The following is a 19,583-nucleotide window of genomic DNA, read 5'->3' on the forward strand; positions in this document are numbered from 1 at the left end:
CTCAAAATTTAGCAATGATTCATATGAAGGAACAGTACATCTAAGCTGGGCTTTTAACAGGCAAAATAGGAGAAATTCTGATAGGAAGGAAAACCTGTGGAATAATTTTTCTCTTTTATGATATCCCTTGTTATCAAAACTCTCTGTCTGCATGAATACAGGAGTTTCAAAGTTATCAAAATTTATAGCTTAGACCAATTTCTATGAGTCATGTAATTAATAATTTAAATCAAAATCTCCCTGATTTCACCAGAAATTTTAGATTTAGTCTTCTCAGAAATGAACAACTGCTTATCTCAGTTGTGTAATTATCTTCCCAAGATAACAGAAACAAACTGCATTTCTCAACAGGACATAAAAATTTTCAGCTACCGTATGCTGACACCCTGCTACAAGCGACCAAAGCAACAGTCCATATATTTTCACAGCACCTAAGAAACCAGAAGAAACCATTGTGTCATCTACTCTGGCCACCTCAGCATTAAATCTCATTACATTTGTGGTAGATTGACCCTGTCTGAATGTCAGGTGCCCACCAAAACAGCTCTATCACTCCCCTTCTCAGATGGACATGGGAGAGAAAATACAACAAAAAGCTCATGGGGCGAGCTAAGGGCAGCGCTGATCACTCAGAAATTACTGTCACGGGCAAAACAGAATCAAATTGGGAAAATTAGTTTAATTTATTACCATTCAAATCACAGTAGGATGATGAGAAATAAAACCAAACCTTAAAAACACCTTTGCCCCATACCTCCCCTCTTCCTGGGATCAACTTCACTCCCAATTTTCTCTCTGTCCTCCCCCCAAGCAGCACAGGGGGATGGGGAATGGGGGTTCTGGTCAGTTCATCACATGTTGTCTCTGCCGCTCCTTCCTCCTCACAGGGAGGACTCCTCACATTCTTCCCCTGCTCCAGCGTGGGGTCCTTCCCACTGGAGTCAGCTCTCCATGAACTTCTCCAACGTGAGACCTTCCCATGGGCTGCAATTCTTCATGAACTGGTTCAGTGTGCGTCCCTTCCATGGGGTACGGTCCTTCAGGACCAGACTGCTTCCAGCATGGGTCTCCTGCGGAGTCACAAATCCTGCCAGCAAACCCACTCCAGTATGGGATCCTCTCTCTACATGTCCACAGGTCCTGCCAGGAGCCTGCTCCAGCACGTGCTTCCCACGGGGTCACAGTGTCCTTTGGGCATTCACCTGCTCTGATGTGGGATCCTCCACAGGCTGCAGGTGGCTATCTGCTCCACCATGGACCTCCATGGGCTGAGGGGCACAGCCTGCCTCACCATGGCCTTCACCACAGGCTGCAGGGGCATCTCTGCTCTGGCACCTCGAGCACCTCCTGTCCCTCCTTCTTTACTGGCCTGGGTGCCTGCAGGGCTGTTGGGCTCACGTAGCCTCACTCCTCTTTGCTGCTGCAATTTCTTGAACAGGTTTTCCCCCCTCTCAAATACGTTATCCCAGAGGTGCTACCACCATTGCTGATGGGCTCAGCCTTGGCCAGTGGTGGGTCTGTCTTGGAGCCGTCTGGTATTGGTTTCATCAGACATGGGGGAAGCTTTTGGCATCTTCTCACAGAAGCCACCCCTGTAGCCCTCTGCTACCAAAATCTTGCTACACAAACCCAACACAGCACTTCACTTGGTCACCATTTTGCCAGACCTCATAATCAGTGTTTGTCTTAACGTCTCTACCCTGAGAGGCACTGAAACATCAATATAACTTCAGCTTCTGTCAAGTGGTTCTTATTAAGCTTTTTCTCAATGAATAACATAAACTTCTGGCACCTGCAATTTTCTCGCGAGACTAAGCTTCACTCTATTTAAATTAGGGGAGTTCTATGTATTTTATATTCAAATTCTTTTTCTCATAGCAGCCTTGATTGTCATTACAGGCTCTTGTAGCATGTTTTCTAGCTGCACAACAGCAAGTTGTCCTTAAATTTCCTGTCCTAAACCTCATACAAAACCAAAAGCTAAAAATATGTACTGCGGGGAAGGAACAGCAAGCCATACACTGCTTATCATGATTCTTTTCCCACGTAGTACGTAACTTTGCCATCCCAGCCACTGGAGGCATCTGAGGGACTGATGCATTGGGATGCATCCAGAGAGTCAACAGAGCCACTGGTGAAGCTCAGTGGAAGAAACCCCACAGTGTTTTATACAGAAGCTTGTGAATCACATAAAGTCATATTTTTCCACTGCAGCTCAATCATTATAAAACAGAATGGCACCTTTTCCTTGCAGTGAGGCTCCCTATCTGCCCATGTCACTGCCAATGTCACCTTCTGGCAAGATAACTGTCTGTAACAATAAGATTCAGAGAAAAACCTAGCTTTTAAGCACACTTCAGAATTAATGTGAGGCAAAATTGTCTCCTTCCACGTGGGTTTTCAGAGTGATATGCCGATTAGCATGAGCATGGCTTTCTTTTTAATGGGAAGCCTGATGTTTCCCTCATTCACAGAATTTGCATTAAATAGATGTGTCCAACAGGAGATAAAAAGGAGGGAGAACAGTCAGCTTAAGACATGTGCAAAATGTGGAACAAATACTTGGGAGATCCATTTGAAGGCATGGAAAGGCAGCTTTATAGATAAATTTATTTATGTGTTTAATTTTTGAAACAGGTTAGTGGGAAATATCATCATCTATAATTTATAATATTTCATTATGAAATATTTCTGAGTGCATAATGAGTATTTGCCATACCTAAATATCCTCAGAGTGTCACTCCACATTCCTCCCACACATACCATTTCAATTCAGGGCAATAACTTGGCAAAATTCCTGTCAGCTACAGAGGAAAAGTGACTTGCATAAGAATACAGGATTTGACCATTGGAGTGTGAGTACTGTAGAGACCCAAATGCACTCTCTCATATTCCTGGTGCAAGTAGTCTGTAAGGACAAATTCCCATTATTTGCACCAAGTCCGTTACCAAAGAGAGCAAAGTAAATGCTAGAGGTTATGTTCTGCCATGGTTTTCATCTTTTCTTTAGACACAATGAAGTGAATTTTGGTACAGGACTCCAGTTTTGAACTTTTTCCTCCATTTTGCAAAAGAGCCTCATGTTTTAATGGGATTCAGGATTTTTCTTTTTGGTCTCCTCCTGTCAACACACGTGCAAATTACTGCAGGCAAAATGCCTCTTTAGGCACCACTAGAGGTGGTAAAGGAAACAGGGATGAAGAAAAACAGGAGATGGGGAGATAGGAGTAAAAATGAGACTTTTTTTCTGAAGTGGGGTTGAGAGAAAGTCAGTGTTGTGACTCAGAATTTTTTCTTGTTTCTTCATCTGCGAAGATTGGGGAGATGAATCACATTTGCCTTGTACCTGAAGATAAAACATGTATGGTGGCGCATCCTGGGGAAACACATGACATTCAGATAAAAGAAGAAAAGGAAGATCCCAGGCTTCAAATCCCTTTGCCTACTTCTGCCTAGTTTTAGGGTATTCGGATTCAACAATTTTATCTGTTTTGCCGCAAGGTAAATTGAAAGTAGCCAGAAGGTCAGCACTCTTTGAACCTCCTGGTTTGGTTCTTGTTCCTTCCAGCACAGACACGCTGAAGACAAAAAAGCAAAGAACTTAAATATTGTTTTTGATAATACCCAGAAATAAAGGCTCACGTGTCAGCTGTAATGATCCATCAGTATGATACACACATGCACACAGATAACTGAAGGTGTCTTAGGCTAACAATTGCACTCTAACAGGGGATTTAGCATAATACAAGGCACAAAGACACAGATTGATTTAACCTGTTTGGAATATAACATACAAATCATGGGACGTGAATGTTATCTCCAGTCAGAGGGAAAACCCTTCCATAAATGGGGGGTGAATGCTAAATTTTCCAGTTGTCTAAAATGCAGGTTCCTCAAAGTATTTTAAATTCATAGCTGAAATCTACAGTGCCCTGTACCTTTAGTAACAGATATGCTAGTAACGTTATAAGCTACAAAAAGTTACAAAGAATAAAAATTGAACAGGTTTAGGCCCATCCTAGAACAACAGCAAGATTGTCTTGGGCACTATAAAAGAGATATAAAACTGTCAACTAGAATTTCAAGGGTTTAGCAGCAAAAAACATTGAAAACCACAGTCCTGGAAATGGCAGATACCTGAGCAGTAAGGCAGTAATTACAGAATAGTGTAACTCCCATTCCTGAAAATCCTTGGTGTGTGGTATCCTATTTAATGCAGCCTGAGATTATGAAAGATAAAAACAAATACAGGTTTCATTTCTTTCTAGCAAGGTTGCTTCTCTTACCACCTAGATGCATAACATTACTTAGAAAAACCCAACCAACCAAAAACAACCCCACCAAAACACCAAGAAATACCAATATGAAGTTTGATACGTCTGCTCACCCTGCAGTGAGCGGAAATGACCACAGGGTAAATGCAACCTGAAGATTTCCAAGATGAATAAACAGAAGTCAGGATTCTTGACTACCCTTAGTTTTGCAAAAAACTGTCATGTTCTTGGCTAAAATGTAGATTCAGGACCCTGTGAGTGTCCATACTGTTTCAGTTAAAGGTCTGCCTGTAGCCTGTTGTCAAAGGGAAGGTACTGAGGGAAGCAGCATATGGTTAGACCCTTAGAGAAAGACTACAATAGGCAGGATACATAGTAATGTATCCACCACTTCTAGACCCTTGCTAGCCCCTGTTCGGAGGCTTCCAGAGTTGGAGCATGTATCATGGTTATGAACAGCCTCTGATAAACTTCCTTCTGTGAATTTGACTAATCAGTTTTCTGAGTCCATTTAATCTTTCAGCCTCCAAAACCTCCTGTGCCAATGAGTTCAGCAATGGACTAATATTGGATGAAAAACATTTCCTTCTCCTTCTTTTAAATTTGCTTCCAAACTATTTAATTTAGTGTCTTTCTAACTTTGTGCTGTGGGGAAAGGTGTATGGTTTCCTGCTCACATTCTTTATACCAGTCTTGTTCTAATAAATATCTGACCTATTCTGTCTGAGAGAGAATCTTTCTAAGATGAAAGGATTTAAGTTCAGCATCCACAGAAGAAATTCCTTACCTCTAAACACTATTACGTTTTTTCTCTGTCTTAGAAGTGACAGTAACTAGAATTGTGTACAACACCCAAGGCATAAGAAATACATGGGATTTCTATACTGGCATAAAGGTAATTTCTATTTCTGCTTCTCATCTTTTCCTACCAATTAATCAGTCTGTGTTTGTCCTTTTGGCTACTGCTGAGTGATGAGCTGATGTTTTCAGAAGCTTTCACAACGATGACAAGATCTCTTTTCTGACTGGTAATAGCTAACAAAGTCTGTCATCACAAATGCATCATTTCTCCCTCCATCTGTATCACTTTATGTTTCATCTGGCATTTCTTTTTACCCAGTCATTCAGTATTGAGTGAATTTTCTGTAGCAGTTTACAATCAGTTTTAGTTTAGATTACTCTAATTTTTCCAGAGTAAAAAATGTCAGAATGTCTATCTCTATTCACTCCCTCTTCAAGAACATTTACAACATACGTTGCAGCATATACACATGGCAAACTCTTGAAGCAATTCTATTGTTCTTCTATGCCCCTGCAAAAATCTATTCTTTATATTATTATGGTTTCATCTAGCTTTGCTGGTATGTAAGTCAGACTTAGTGACCTTGGATTTGTTGTTGTTTTAAAGTATTGTCATACTTCTCACCTTCCATTCCTTTCATATTGAAGCTTCTGGTACCTTGGAACCAGTGGCATTGTGACACAGTTTTGGGTATGAGCAGGATCAGGATGTTAAGTTATTAATTTTTCATCTATTAATTGGATGCTCTGTAGAGAATGATGTGACGTATAATTGGCGTTTGTAAGTTCACAACAATTACCTATAGCATTTTCTGAGAGTTGATTTTAGCATTAACCTTTACATGACTGTCAATTAACTGGAAAAAAAATATATCTTTGTTAATGCATTTCCTATAGTACTTCTGTCTGGAGACTGCTCCATCTTTTCTGGTGGCCATTATAAAGAAGGGCTGTGCCTGTTCCCACATTTTGTTTGAGCAACTGTGATGGAGCAAGGGTGACTGTCCTTAGTTTCTGATGATGATACACTGGTGCCGAGATCTGTTGAGGATAATAATGGATTTTGGTTACAGCGGAGTGGATGTAATCTTGTAGTTTATCTTGTAATTCTTGAAATTTCCGTCATCAGTAACAAAAAGGAGGAAGGGAGTTTGCACAGCAAGCATCTTCTCTTTGGTGGTCTGCTTGCTATTTTTGTGTGGTCACGCAGTGACGTGAACCCCTCCAACATATAAAACTGTCTGTTTTGAAGTTTACACAAAGGCATGGTACACATTTGATTTCCGACGTAAATGAGACATAAATCAAATGTAAACGAGAAGCAAGTCACTGGAGAAAGTCACAGCCCAAGTATACAAGATGAAATTTCATGCTTAGTGAACATCAAATGTTAGAAAGTTTCAATTATTTTTTTTTTCCCCGTGGAAGATACTGCCAAATAACCATTGATTTGAATGGCTGTCTGCTTTAAAGAGGAATGTGTTGTTTTAATGAGACCCCTCCTGCTGTTTCACTGCTTTTGACTACTAAAGATAGTTTGTGCTACTAACATGGTGCTTGGCAAAGTGATTGCCTCAGCTTTTGTTTATGACCAAGTAAACCTGCTACTGCATGAGCATGGCAGAGGAATAACTTACAGCAATTCTGCTTTTGCTGCATGAATAATTCTAATGGATATTTTTCTCTGGCTTTTATTTCTAAAGTGTGATTTTTACAATGTGTTGGTTATTTTTCGTAGTGTCAGCAGTACATAGTAAATTTAACCTCTTAAAGGACCTTTTTTAAACGTCATTTTTCTTTTAGCTAATATTTGGTGCCAACAGTGATATAGCCTATTGTGGTAAAACTCAAAAAATGAGTTTTTAATAGTACTTAGCAGCCAGACACTGACACTCCAGAAACGTACCCAGGAGTCATAACTTCCTGTCTATATTTCATTTATATCACCATCTTTCTGACAAGATATTTGTTATTGGTATAGTCTGTTGTGGTGGGCTATGTAAAAGCCACTAATGAACAAATGAATGAAGTGACTAACCACTAAATCTCCCCAAGACTGCAGATCTTTTGCAAGAATGCTTTCACTCAGTTATTGCTTGTTAGAAGAATAACATGGATCTGATTGTTTTTATTTAGCCTCAAATGTCTATATCGTAAAAACTTTGAGCTGCCATGGGTGAGGTTCCAGCTTGCCAGGTGCTCTAAAAACCAAATGATGATGGCTGTTTCTGCAGAGACTCACTGGGGTCTCAGAGAGATTATTCTCATTACCTTTGAGTCATCCCTATTTTCAACTTCAGTGGTTCTGTACAGATACAGCTTTTCCTAGCCCGGCATTTACCTGTCAGGGTAAAGGTTCCCCCAACTTTCAAGCCAAGGGTGGCAAAAACTGATTTTTCTGGTTTAACATGCCATCCACCTTCTCAATCCCTACTTAACTGTGTTCACCTATCACCATGACTCCTGTCCCTGTCCTTCCTTGAGTCTGACAACTCTACAGTCTCATCTCTGGCTCTTCCAATTTCCAAATATTTTTCCAGGACATCCAAAACACAGAAATCTGCTTCCTAGCATGGGCTGGAGCACTGCCAGCAGCACTTGCTATGTATTACATGGGCACCATCCTCCCGGACCAGTTGTATTAACTCAGCCAGACACTCACTTATGTGCTGGCCTTAACTTCCAGTCACCACAGATAGGTTTAAATCATTGATGAAGAATAATTTCTGTCAGTAATAAACTCCCAGGCCAGCCTAGTTCATTATCCTCACTAATGTATTTTGCCAGCAGCAATTTGCCATTCCATTGCATCGCCCACAACCTGAGAGGCACGACAGGGAATTTGGCACTTGTCTCAGAGAACAGAAGCAGTTTTGTTTGGCTTGGGAGGCCACATCTGTGGCAAATGTCCCAGGGACCTTCACTTGCTGGCCTCCCATTCACGCCACTGAGCAGCACGGGAGGGCAGGGATTGGACTCCTCCTGAACCAAATCCACCTGAGAGGTGTGTTCCTTCCACAGGGCAGACCTGAGCTGCAGCTCACAGCCTCTGAAAGGTATGAGGGGTGCACACCAAGTCCTCAGCACCAACTCCTTTGCTCTATAAACATGCTCTGATTTGACCGTACTATTTAATAACATAGGCATAGCGTTAATTTTGGAAATAAAGGGAAATTAAATAAGGACAATGCTTTTCAGATGCCTGTTCCCTTTTTATTGCAAGAGTCTTTTCCACCCTGAAAACTTCTCCCTGTTTAAAAGGCTGGGACTAATTATTATTTTATTTTATTTTTAATAGGAACTTTAATAGGACTCAAAGACACACTACAAGGAGAACTGACAGAAGAAAAAAGAAATCAGCCAGAAAAACAGCTCTCAGTTCAGAGAATCACAGACTCGTAGGTGGTTTGGGTTGGAAGGGACCTTAACGATCATCTAGTTCCAACTCCCTGCCATGGGCAGGGACACCTTCCACCAGACCAGGTTGCCCGGAGCCCCATCCAGCCTGGCCTGGAACACTGCCAGGGATGGGTCATCCACAGCTCCTCTGGGCAGCCTGTGCCAGTGTCTCACCAAACTCATTGTGAAGAATTTCTTCCTAATGTCTAATCTAAATCTACCCTCTTTTATTTTAAAACCATTCCCTGCTGTTCTATCACTACATGCCCTTGTAAAAAGCTCTGAATAACTAACCACAGCAAGAAAAACCTTGGGCATGGGGAAAGAGAAAAACAATATTTCAGTTCAGATCTGAAAGAAGAGCTGCACCAAGCAGAGGGAATGTAACCACAAATGAAATCAGTTCCTAGGACACTTGACCTTTACTGGGTATTATCGACCAAGATGCAAAATAACATGGATAAATGCTGGGTCCAGTTTTTTTCATTTTCTGTACTAGCAGTGCTTCCAAGTCAGTCAAATCATACACAAACACACACACACACACACACACACAGAGATACACATACATCCTGGAGCAAGTTTATTCCTTACATGGCTTTGCTGTGCCTCCTCTAACCAAGCAGGCAATAATATTTACACTGGAAGGCTCCCTAGGGAGATTCATGCAAATCTCATTGTCCAAGAGGAACTCTCCAGCAATGCCTGAATTAAAGCACTGGAAACGAAGGCTTTGTGACTTCCTCCTCCTCAATATGCAGCAAACCCCCTCCTATTTAGGTAGAGCTACCTGAACTAGCAAATGGGAGAGGAGTACAGAACACCTGCCATCAGAGCCAAGAGCGAGGGAAGGGACTTGCTGTGCGCATCTAAGTGCAGAAGTAGCATCCCAGCGGGCATGCTCTGTGCTGAAAACCTACTAACATCTGCAGCAACCAAAACAGCTATAGGATTTCTGTTTACTTGATGTCTTCCCTTCCGAGGGCCACTGGGCTCCTTCATCATCAGCCACTTGGCCATGTTTGACAGCAGCGTTCTCAAGGACAGTTGTCTTATTTTTTAGTGCCACCAAGTGGCAAAATTTAATAGTACTGTCTTCGGTGGTCACTTCCAACCAATGAAGAAACGAGTAAACATTAGTGCCAGCAGGACAGCAAAAAAGCTTTCAAACAGGCTAAGGCGCCAAGATTTTGCAAATTAGAGTAAGAATGAGTGTTATCTGTTTCAAATGCTAAATGATCCAAGTAAGGGACGAGTTCACAACAGAGCAAAACTTTAAATGCATGTAAATCTGTAAGAGTCTATTCAGTGTAACATCATCAAGTGCATGCTAAAAACTACTGAATGGAGCAAGAGGACTTAAGCATATGTTTAATTTTAAGATCAATTATCTTCAATGCCTTGCTCAACAGGTGCTGCTTGCTGAGCTGGAGCCAACTATAATTAACTCCGAGAATCAATGTGGGGAAGCTGAAATTTCCCATAGGCTGATGGTAATTTCTGTTATATTTTAATGGGAGGAAAAAGATTCACCTCTTCCTGGTACAATGTAATTATGAAATAGTCTTAAACCATGGATGCAGTTTAATAAAGTACTGAATTCTTTTTTGTAAGCATATGAACTACACCAGTCCCCAAGAGGTCACCATGGGAGATATTGAAAAGCAACAGTACAATGTATCCATCTGAAACAAGCATTTTCCGAACTTTTAAAGGTTTCTTTTAGATTTGCCTGTAAATAAAGGGACAGTGGTACAGATCTTAGTGCTACATCAGCTTTCTCCTGGGCTGATTCTCCTTCAGTTTTCCTCTAGATATATGGAGAAATAAACACAGATACATTTCTGGAACATGAATTTATATTTGGAGTATTCTCCAGATGGAATTAGCTGGAGTATAAAACAATGACTTGCATTCTTAAAACAAACAAACAAACAAAAATGTTAGTGTTTTAGTGCAACACACTACATCCATCAAGCTAACTGAAAATGTTAGTATCAGAGGAGGAATCTCCTAGTATAAAAATTGAAGTGAAGTCTTATTGGAAGCGCCTAAGCAACCTTTAGGAACAGGAGGGCTTCTGTATAAAATGTTTTGAGAAAGAAAGAGCAATGCAGTCAGGCTGGCTGGAGCTGCAGTAAGGGCTGGGAACATGGGTGCAAACAGGTAGCCTTTTCTCAGTGGGAAAAAAGCTTTTGCTCATTTCAGAGGAATCTGGGTAACACAGTTTCCTTTCAAAGCCATTCTTCATGTAAAGCATTGGAAAATGGCACACTCAGTCCAACTGTTCATTCGGAGAGCTTGGGGGCAGCACACTCTTTGTAAATAGTGGTATAAAATGAAAGCTGAAAATAGGTTAAAAATCTTCCTGTTTACTAATATGACAATAAAATGTATCACTATATAAAACCAGCCCATAAGCACCATTTAAGGATAGGTCACGGGGCTGAGAGCAGCTTGAGCACTTATCCATCACTCCTGATGCATCTCAGGCTCCAAGTGTGATGCCTGTGGCTAACAGGTCCAGCGAGAGGGCACATTCATCCTGTCCACTTCAAAGGTCAGCAGCAAGTACTTCTGGCTCCCCTTGCTTCTCTGGGCCATTTTTCTTCTCCCATTCCTACAACACTATGCAAGATTTGTTCCCAAGGGATACCATAGCTCCACTGCCAAGCTAGATCACTGCGAAGGCATCAGCACTAAGAGACTCTTGTGCTAGGTATGGCCTTTTGAGCAGCCAGTTGTACTGGAGACCAGTGAACAGCTGAGACCTCTCAAACTGAAGGTCTGCATCAATGCTACCATTTTTATAAGGCTAGGTTTGCAGAGTGTTTAGATACCCACTACTAAATGATTAGACTATACAGTTATTACGATAACATGTTAAAGACGTGTCTGAGGGAGAAAAAAAATGTTTACTTTTAATTTAAATCAGGGCATATTAACATTAGGAGCAGTTCATTATCTTTTCTAGGAATTTAGTCAAGAATTGCAAGACTAACACTGTGTTTATACACTCAGTTTAGCATCAAATATTTTTTCAGTAAGTTGATCATAGAAACAAGCCTTCCCAGAACTGCAGCCATAACAGTGAGACATAACAGATGGAGAATGTATCTTCTTTTGCCCGTTATACCTCTGTTACTTCAGTGGTGACACAAGAAACCAATCAACTCCCCTGTCTAGAGTGCAGAAGGGCTAAAGAGGAGCTGAAACGTAAGATGAAAAAGAAACCACGAAAGCCACAATAATCTTCAGGGAATTAATCTATTTTGTATTTCATCCATTCTAGATTAAAAGATCCATTGTAGTTACATGGCAGCCTTACACATTTCCCACACAGGTATCTTCCTACCCTTTTCCTCATGCATTTATCATACGCCTTCATAAACTGTGCAAGTTTATCCTGAGGAAATTTTTCTACTGAAGTGCAATCTATTCAGCTAAATCTCCGTTAACCTGACAGCATCTTCCAATTAGTCCTTCCTATTCAAGCACATGCCCTGTGTGCTACTTCAGGCACATTCAATTAAGAGGAAGAAAAAAGTTCAGTAGACAAGCTTGACATTAATATAAACAAATTAGTGTAATTTCTTCATGCACAAAGATACCACAGTTCAGCTTTCAATATAGCTTTCAGTTCAAAGGGATTTAAATACAGATAAACTTGCATAGGTACAAGTTCAGGAAGTAGAAGAAAGGTGACGTTAACAAAAAAGTAAAAATGTCTCTGAAAATCATGGACCTTTATCTGGATCACTAGGATAATAAAATTAAGAGTGATTTCAGCGTCTTCTAATGACACTGAATTTTTTATACTGACAACACTGTAAAAAGAGACAACCAATTTAATAGCAAGTATGGATTGCATACTTGCTCAGAGAAACACAAAGCTATAGTGAGCTTGGTCTTCTGCAAGATCAGAGAGCTGTAGTCTGCTCTCCTCCCTGCCCAGAGAGCACTGCACACCATCAATCTGGCTCTGTGTAAAACAACAAAACCAGTTTTATACATAAAATTCTATTAGGACAGATTCTTCTTAGCCATCTACCATGAGTGCTTCTGCCATTTATTTCTCTCCATGCCAGTCTCTCACTCTGTTCCATTGCCTCAACTAGTTTCTCTCTCAAGCGGTCCAAGAGACAACATACTCAAGCTGAAGCTGCAGCAATTTGTCCTCAAAGAGTATTTAAACAATGATCACCTGTTTCCGTTCTGGGAAAGAGTTTCTCTTACTAGCAGCTTTTCTGGTCTTTAGTTTGATGAAATGATACAGCTGAGAAAAAAAAAAACAAACCAAAACAAAACAACAAACCAAAACGATTTTTCTTTCAAGCTTCAGCTGGGATGTCTTAAACACAAAAGACTATACCAAAGCACACAGAAATGTTAAAACCCATACTTTGTTATAGAGTAGATTATCTCTAATTGCATTTATTTGTCTGTTTAAAAAAGCACGGGTTTCCTCAGCTGAAGTAGTGCTTTCCAGTGCAAAGCATTTGCTTCATGTCAAAAACCTTGGTTGACTAGCACAGAGTTCAGCTGAGGGACCAATCCCTTCTGCAACAGTAATTATAACTATTTCCGAGAAGGCTAATTATGCTCCCTGTTAATTAGGATCTAGTCAGTGAGACACGCTTATAGGTGTTCCTCAAGGATAAGACACATAATACGAAACATTATTGCAATGATACTAATGGGCAACTACTAGACTATTAGGCTGTTCAGACCTCAGTTGAGAAAACTGTATTTCTACCTTAAGATCATCAGGAACTTTCAAGTTATTAGAAGCTGGCCATTCACTTCCACAGTTCACCATATATGATCAAGACAGGAAAATATTGGCTTTACATAAGCAAGAAAGAACATCCAACCCTCTTTACATGTCACTGTATCATAACCTAATGTATCAAAACCTGGAAAAATTGAAGATACATGTAACAAGCATTATGAATCTTGTAAACATAGAAGCCAAAAATTGTAAGTTGAAAGAGTCCCAGAAAAGGCATTTTAATAGTTTCAGAGCAAATCACGTGTGTCCTGATTTAAATCAAGCATTGACCTACTTTTTATAAACATACACATTAGTTATGCTTTTTGCCATATGCTTACTTAGCTAACTATATCAAAATCTAGTTATTTATAAAGAAATAGACTGTGGACTGTTGAGCGTCATGATAAAACAAAAAGCAAGAGTTTACCCACACAAGTAACAGAAAACATCTTGTAAATGGCAAAACCAGAATAAAATTTAATTTGAGCAAGAAAAAAATCCAGAAAACCAAGGACACAGAGAGGCTCACAAACTCTTCATGACTTGAAATACGCTAACATGGGGTTTGGAAGAATTTCCACCACACTGAAAAAGTAAAAAATTATGAGAAACAACTGCCCTTGAGCATTGGGAGCAGAAAGGGAAGACCTGTATTCATGGATGTAATTCATATTTTGAGTAATTTGCCTTGCTTTCAGCAAAAAAGGGAATTCAGCCAACGACATATGTTTGATCTCACTGCTAAGCACGTAGATAATCTGATTTTCATGCGGGTTGTGTTTTAAAAGGTCTCATGCGCCCATTGAGCGTTGGTAATGCCTGAAACACTGCTCCCTGTAAGAACAGTGGTGGTCACTGCAACAACCAGGTCAGGAGGTGGATAGCTAGAGCAAAGCACACTTCCCAGCTTTATCAAGCTTTCATTTTCTGGTGTCTTTCTTCACTCTGAGATGCCTCTGAATGTCAGAGATAAAATTCCCACTTTGAAAGCTGTCTCAAAACCCACAAAGTTAAACACTGCAAAACCAACCACAACCACCATCCCATCTCTTGACATTTTGGTATCTAGCACCTTAGTAGTGTTCAGGAGTTTAATACAGATGAAGTGTATTTGGACTTTGTCAAATTAGAGGTCATGCAAAAAAACCCCAAGAAAATGTGCGTGATTGTCATCTCAACTTTTTTGCTTTGCTGGCTAGGTAAACATGGACTGGAGTGCGCTAAAGGGAGGTGTGATTTAAAAATAGAATTAATATGTTAAGAATATGAATACTTTTCTTGGGAGAAAACTTGAGTATCACTTAGTTTGTGCAATGTTTGCTTTAAAACTTAAGGCTTATTCAAAACCAGCACACTGTGAGTGTAATTCACCTCTTGACAGTAAAGCCACTGCCTTGGGTGATTTCAGCTAGCCCATTTTACTTCCCAGCTGAGGCATACACAGCCTGATATCACAGTTCAGCTGATATTGGGGAGGCAATTCTAACTCAGTCATTTATGACCCCGAGAAAGCACTTGCCTCCTGCACTGGCTTAGACACACTGACGTCTGGGAAGATGGACTGGAGTGCAATCTGTGCTGCCCAGTCTGAGCAGCGCTGCAGGTCATTTGGGGGCAGAAGGCTGCAAATCACTGCAGATCTACTTCAAAGCATAATGCAAATCTGTTTAAAGCAAAATAACCAGGTTAGCTTCTTGGACAGCTGCAAATTCTAGCAGAATTACACCCTGGACATTTTAACTAATGCAAATGTCTCCTTGAGGATTTGAGCTTAGGAGCGTTGGGCATGGGGGCACTTACAACCTGGAGTTGGTTTCATGCATGGATCAGAGCTGAAATTGAGGAGACACATCAGTCTGCTTTACCTCTCATGCAGGACTTTAACTAGGGTAATGACAGGAGGAGTGAAACTGTTTTGGATGGTTGTGCTTGCCCGAGCAGCCTTCCCACAGTGGCCACCATGTTCATCTGCGTATAGGCCCATAACTTGAAGTTGCATTGGGAGCATTTTAGGCGGTTTTAAAAACAACTCAGAAAATATAAACTGTCTTGTTTGTGTTTTTCTCTGGCTGAGCTCCTGTCCAGACACCTGCATACACAGAGGTGGCCTAAATTACATTTTTCCTTATATTTAAATAATTCAGAAACACTGAGCAGAGGGAGTGAATATTAAGTATTTTGAAGGTCTTTCAAGGGTCCCTGAGAGAGAATTAAAGGATACTGCTTTCAGTCAAAGTGGAGATGGCACTTTCTCAAAACTGAGAGGAGGTAGAGCTTGAGAACAAACGTTCCAGTAACAAAATATTTAAAATAACTGCACTCTTCACTGAAAATGTATATCCTGTTCTCCAGAAGTAAAAAAAGAAAGACCATGTTTTCTTGGTCTTGTATAATAAGATGGTTTTATGTATTTCTTCTTGTATATCATTCATATATAAGACACTCCATGCTGTAGAGGTTTCTATAGCAACGGAATAAAATCTTTTACCATAGTAGCTGTTCTTTTCCCAGGTATACTTATCAGCTGGTTATAGTTCAGCCTTTGAAATTAAATTTCTTGTCTTTATGGAGCTGTACATCTCATATTAGAAACTATTATCCACTTAGCTTACATGAGTAAATACTGATGCCTCAACTCCAATTAACAAAGGCAGAAATGAATGCAGGAATTTGAGTGGCAGAGAACACATTGCTGTGTCTGAGTGCTTGTTGTAAGGTGCTGGTTTTCCAGGGCCTGGAAGGCTGAGTACAGACAAGCCCCAAAATCTGGCACACAACAAGCAGAACTGTCCAGCAGGAGGAAGACCTCCCTCCAGGGAGCCATGGCACTACCATTCTTCAGGAGGCTATCCTAAAGAAAGCACGACTGATAGGACCTACCCAGCCTGGCCCAGAGGCTTTAAACCAACCTTAAGTTCCAATTTTAACTGGCTTCTCTGTTTAAAAGTACTTTTTCCAAAGCTGTGATGCAACCTTGAGTGGAGATTGTTTCAAAGCAACCCACTCTGTGCCATGAAACATATTTGGTCTCTTAGCTGTAAGTCTCCAGGTTAGAGCTTCCCAGCCCCAGCCCAGTGGCTGAGCTGCAACCTCATTCACTTCCCTGAAAACCACAGCAAAATCAACCACAGACCCAGGAGGGGCATGATGAATCTGAAAGTATATTGATTTTGCTTTATGGGCTATCACAGCAGATACTTTCACATTACCATTCTTACCACAAATATTCACTCTAATTTAACTCAGTTTCTCTTCTGTAATTCAATAGAAGATCAATCACTCAGCAGAACAAGGCACTGAAGCAGCAAGTAAATAAAGGAGACAGGTTCTGCTGCTGCCACATTACTTCTGTTTCGTCATGCTGCATGTGTCACCAGGGAACAAGGATTACTTTAATTACCAACTGCTTTAATGTCAAATAGTTATTAAGGAAAATTGTGAATCACATTAATTTACTTTGGCAGCATGACAATGGGATCACTTTTAGTCCTTGGCAGCGGCTTGGGGAGGCCGGTGGGGATGGAGGAAGGGATGGAAGGAAGGCACTTCACAGATTTCAGAGGGGGTGTTCTCATTCAAAAGAAAGTATGCGATGGCTTTCAAACTGATGTTAAGCTGAGAATGAGCTGGGGCCACAACACAGTCTATCAGAACTTCTACACTGACGATCAGCAGTCCAGAAATGTTCATTATCTTCCATTTCAGCAGTTCATCATTGACGCAGCTGGCAATAAAGGTTTGTTCCTTTGACTTCTGCTTTTCCAAACGCGCCTGTGAACTTTCAAAATCCCTGATAGGTTAACATGGAAAGTGTACCCTGCCCTAGCCCAGACACTTGGGAACACCATTGGAGAGGTATAACTAGATATACTTAACGATGAGAATCTTTTTGAGACTTCTGAGTTTGAGACCTCTTGGTGACAAGATAGTGAGCCTAGACAAGCTTAAAAGGTGTGACGCAGTACTGCAGTGCTATTTTGTGTTGCATGCCTCTTTTCCCCTCTACCCTGGTGTCTCTCTTTAAAGGTCAAAGGAAGATCTAAATTCAGGCAGTTTTATGTACCTTCTCCTTGGCTGCAAAACGTCCTGCCTCCTCTCTGCTCCCTGCTGCCCAAAGCTAAACACTAATTGTTCCATCTCCACTATACAGAAAAAACCAATAAAACTCAGTTTTGACTTATTTCTTGGTTGGTTGGTTGGGGTTATTTTTCGTTTTGTTTTGTTTGTTTTTAAACTCAGATGATCTCAGCGATCCACTTTCCCGTTCAGTCTCATGGAGAGCTGAATCAGCTCAAGCAAGGAAACTGTTAATAAATGATAGAGGTCAAAAATTTCTTAACTGCATTTCTGTGCCCAGATAATGTACATACAGAGAGCTGTATGATAGACCATAAATTGCAAATTAATATCTCCTGAGATTACAGAGCATGCAGTGACTTTCTGCACTGGTACAAGTAGCATTTTTCAGGCTAAAAAAACCTCAAACAAGAGAAGTCACTAATAAGGATTTTTCTTACCTTTCAGACCTTGAAGAAACAAAGCAAGTCCATATTTCATCCCCTATAACTCCTCTGAGTTAATGGCTATTTCCAACTAATTTAAACTTACGCTGAATCTGTTGGGGACTGAGGGAAGGTCAGCCTCCAGAAGCGCTCTCAAGCTTTCTTTTTTATTCCTGGCTAGAAGTGGGAATACATGAGGGTACATGCTAATAGCTGTTCCAGGAGACCGTTGTCACAGCCTCTGAGATAAGACCAGGACACTGACTGTCATGTCCTCTTTGCCTGTGGCACCAAAACCACCTTTCTGTTCATCCAGGGCTCTGACAAAACCCATATAAAGTCCTGGTGGCAGATGGTGTGGACTTTGGTTGTGTGTTCCCAGCAATTTTGTTAGGAAGAGGAATGGTGTGATGTGGTGTGAAACCCCCTGAGGGTAAGGGGTTGACCTGAGCCATGCAGAGGAAGACCTGACAGTCCTGTGGAGAGGGTAGTGGTCAGGCAGTGAGAGACACAGGTTTAGCAGGGAGGTTGCTGAGAGAGACAGAGATAAGATGCCACCTCACAGGTGACAGGAACAACTTCCCTAGGGGCCACAAAGGACTCACAGAGTTTGCTACAATCAGAAATCCACTGAGCTGGCTGAAATGAGAGCAGAAGGCATCAGCGCTGCAGAGGGCAGAGAGACAGTGGCATATAAACCCTTTATTTATGTTATTTCCTCCCTAGCCCCAGCGTTTTCTCTAAACTAAATGTTACTGACCATGGCTTGTTTTCTAATAGCACCCGGCTTGTTAAAGCTTGAAACCTTTTTGGTCTTTTAGGGACGCTCACAGCACAGGGAAGCCCTGGCAGGTCCAGTGCAAAGCACTGGCCCAAACCCTCCCAGATCTGCTAAAAATTCAACTCCTTCAAGGGAATTATACCAGCAATAAGTACTGAATGCTGCCTTCACAACACTCAGCAGGTATTTTCACTTAAGTACTTCAGTAAGGCAAAGCTTGTTATCCTCTCAGTCTTCTGTCTCCCTGGGTGGATGCTCCAGGCATTTCGGGGGATGGTAGCTCAGTAGCCAGTCTGCATGGCCAAGGCTGGGCAGGGCACACTGCCTTGCAGAGCTCCAGGCCCATTTGTGCTTGGTGTGCTCTTGAAAAGGTGGTGCAATGCCACTGCGCATTTGATAATCTGGTCCACAGATCCAGTCCCTATCAGCTGGCCCTATTTTGGTATGGGAACTGCTGGGGTTTTACAGCATAGTTTCAAAAAGGTCCATATCTCTTAAAGTCCTACGAAATCTGCCGTTTCTGAAGAGCTGCTATGACAATCACTTCAATTCCACTGTCATAAAAAGGTTTCCTGGTTGGCTGGTTTGTTTCTTTCTTAAACCGTTGCTGTAATGGCAATGAGCATGTTTGTTTTCTGTAGTTTGGGGTTTTTTTTTCTTTTTCAAAGGAGAAATAAAAAAAATACCAGAAGTATTTCAGAAATGATAACAAAATGCATTTCAGAAAACACATTTACATTTTAAGGCACCACTTTGCAGGGAAAATGTTCCCCTGAGATTTCAAAACCAGAGGCAATGTAAGTTATATGACAAATGACACAAATGCAAGCCACAGGTATGCTTAACATTTTCTGTGTCATTTTTGAGACAGTTTTGAAGGCTGGCTATTCTTTTATTTGGATTCCTCAAAATAGCTTCAGGCAATCATAAATGTAAATTGAACCCTGCCTTCCAAGAAAACGAGTTGGAATCAATAACTTAAAATATTACTCTCGTTTCAAGCAAGGGTAGATTGCAAGGAAATGATGTGCCAAATATGCTGTCTTCATTCT

The sequence above is a fragment of the Falco peregrinus genome, chromosome 7, assembly GCF_023634155.1.
Source record: "Falco peregrinus isolate bFalPer1 chromosome 7, bFalPer1.pri, whole genome shotgun sequence".
Classification (NCBI taxonomy): Eukaryota; Metazoa; Chordata; class Aves; order Falconiformes; family Falconidae; genus Falco; species Falco peregrinus.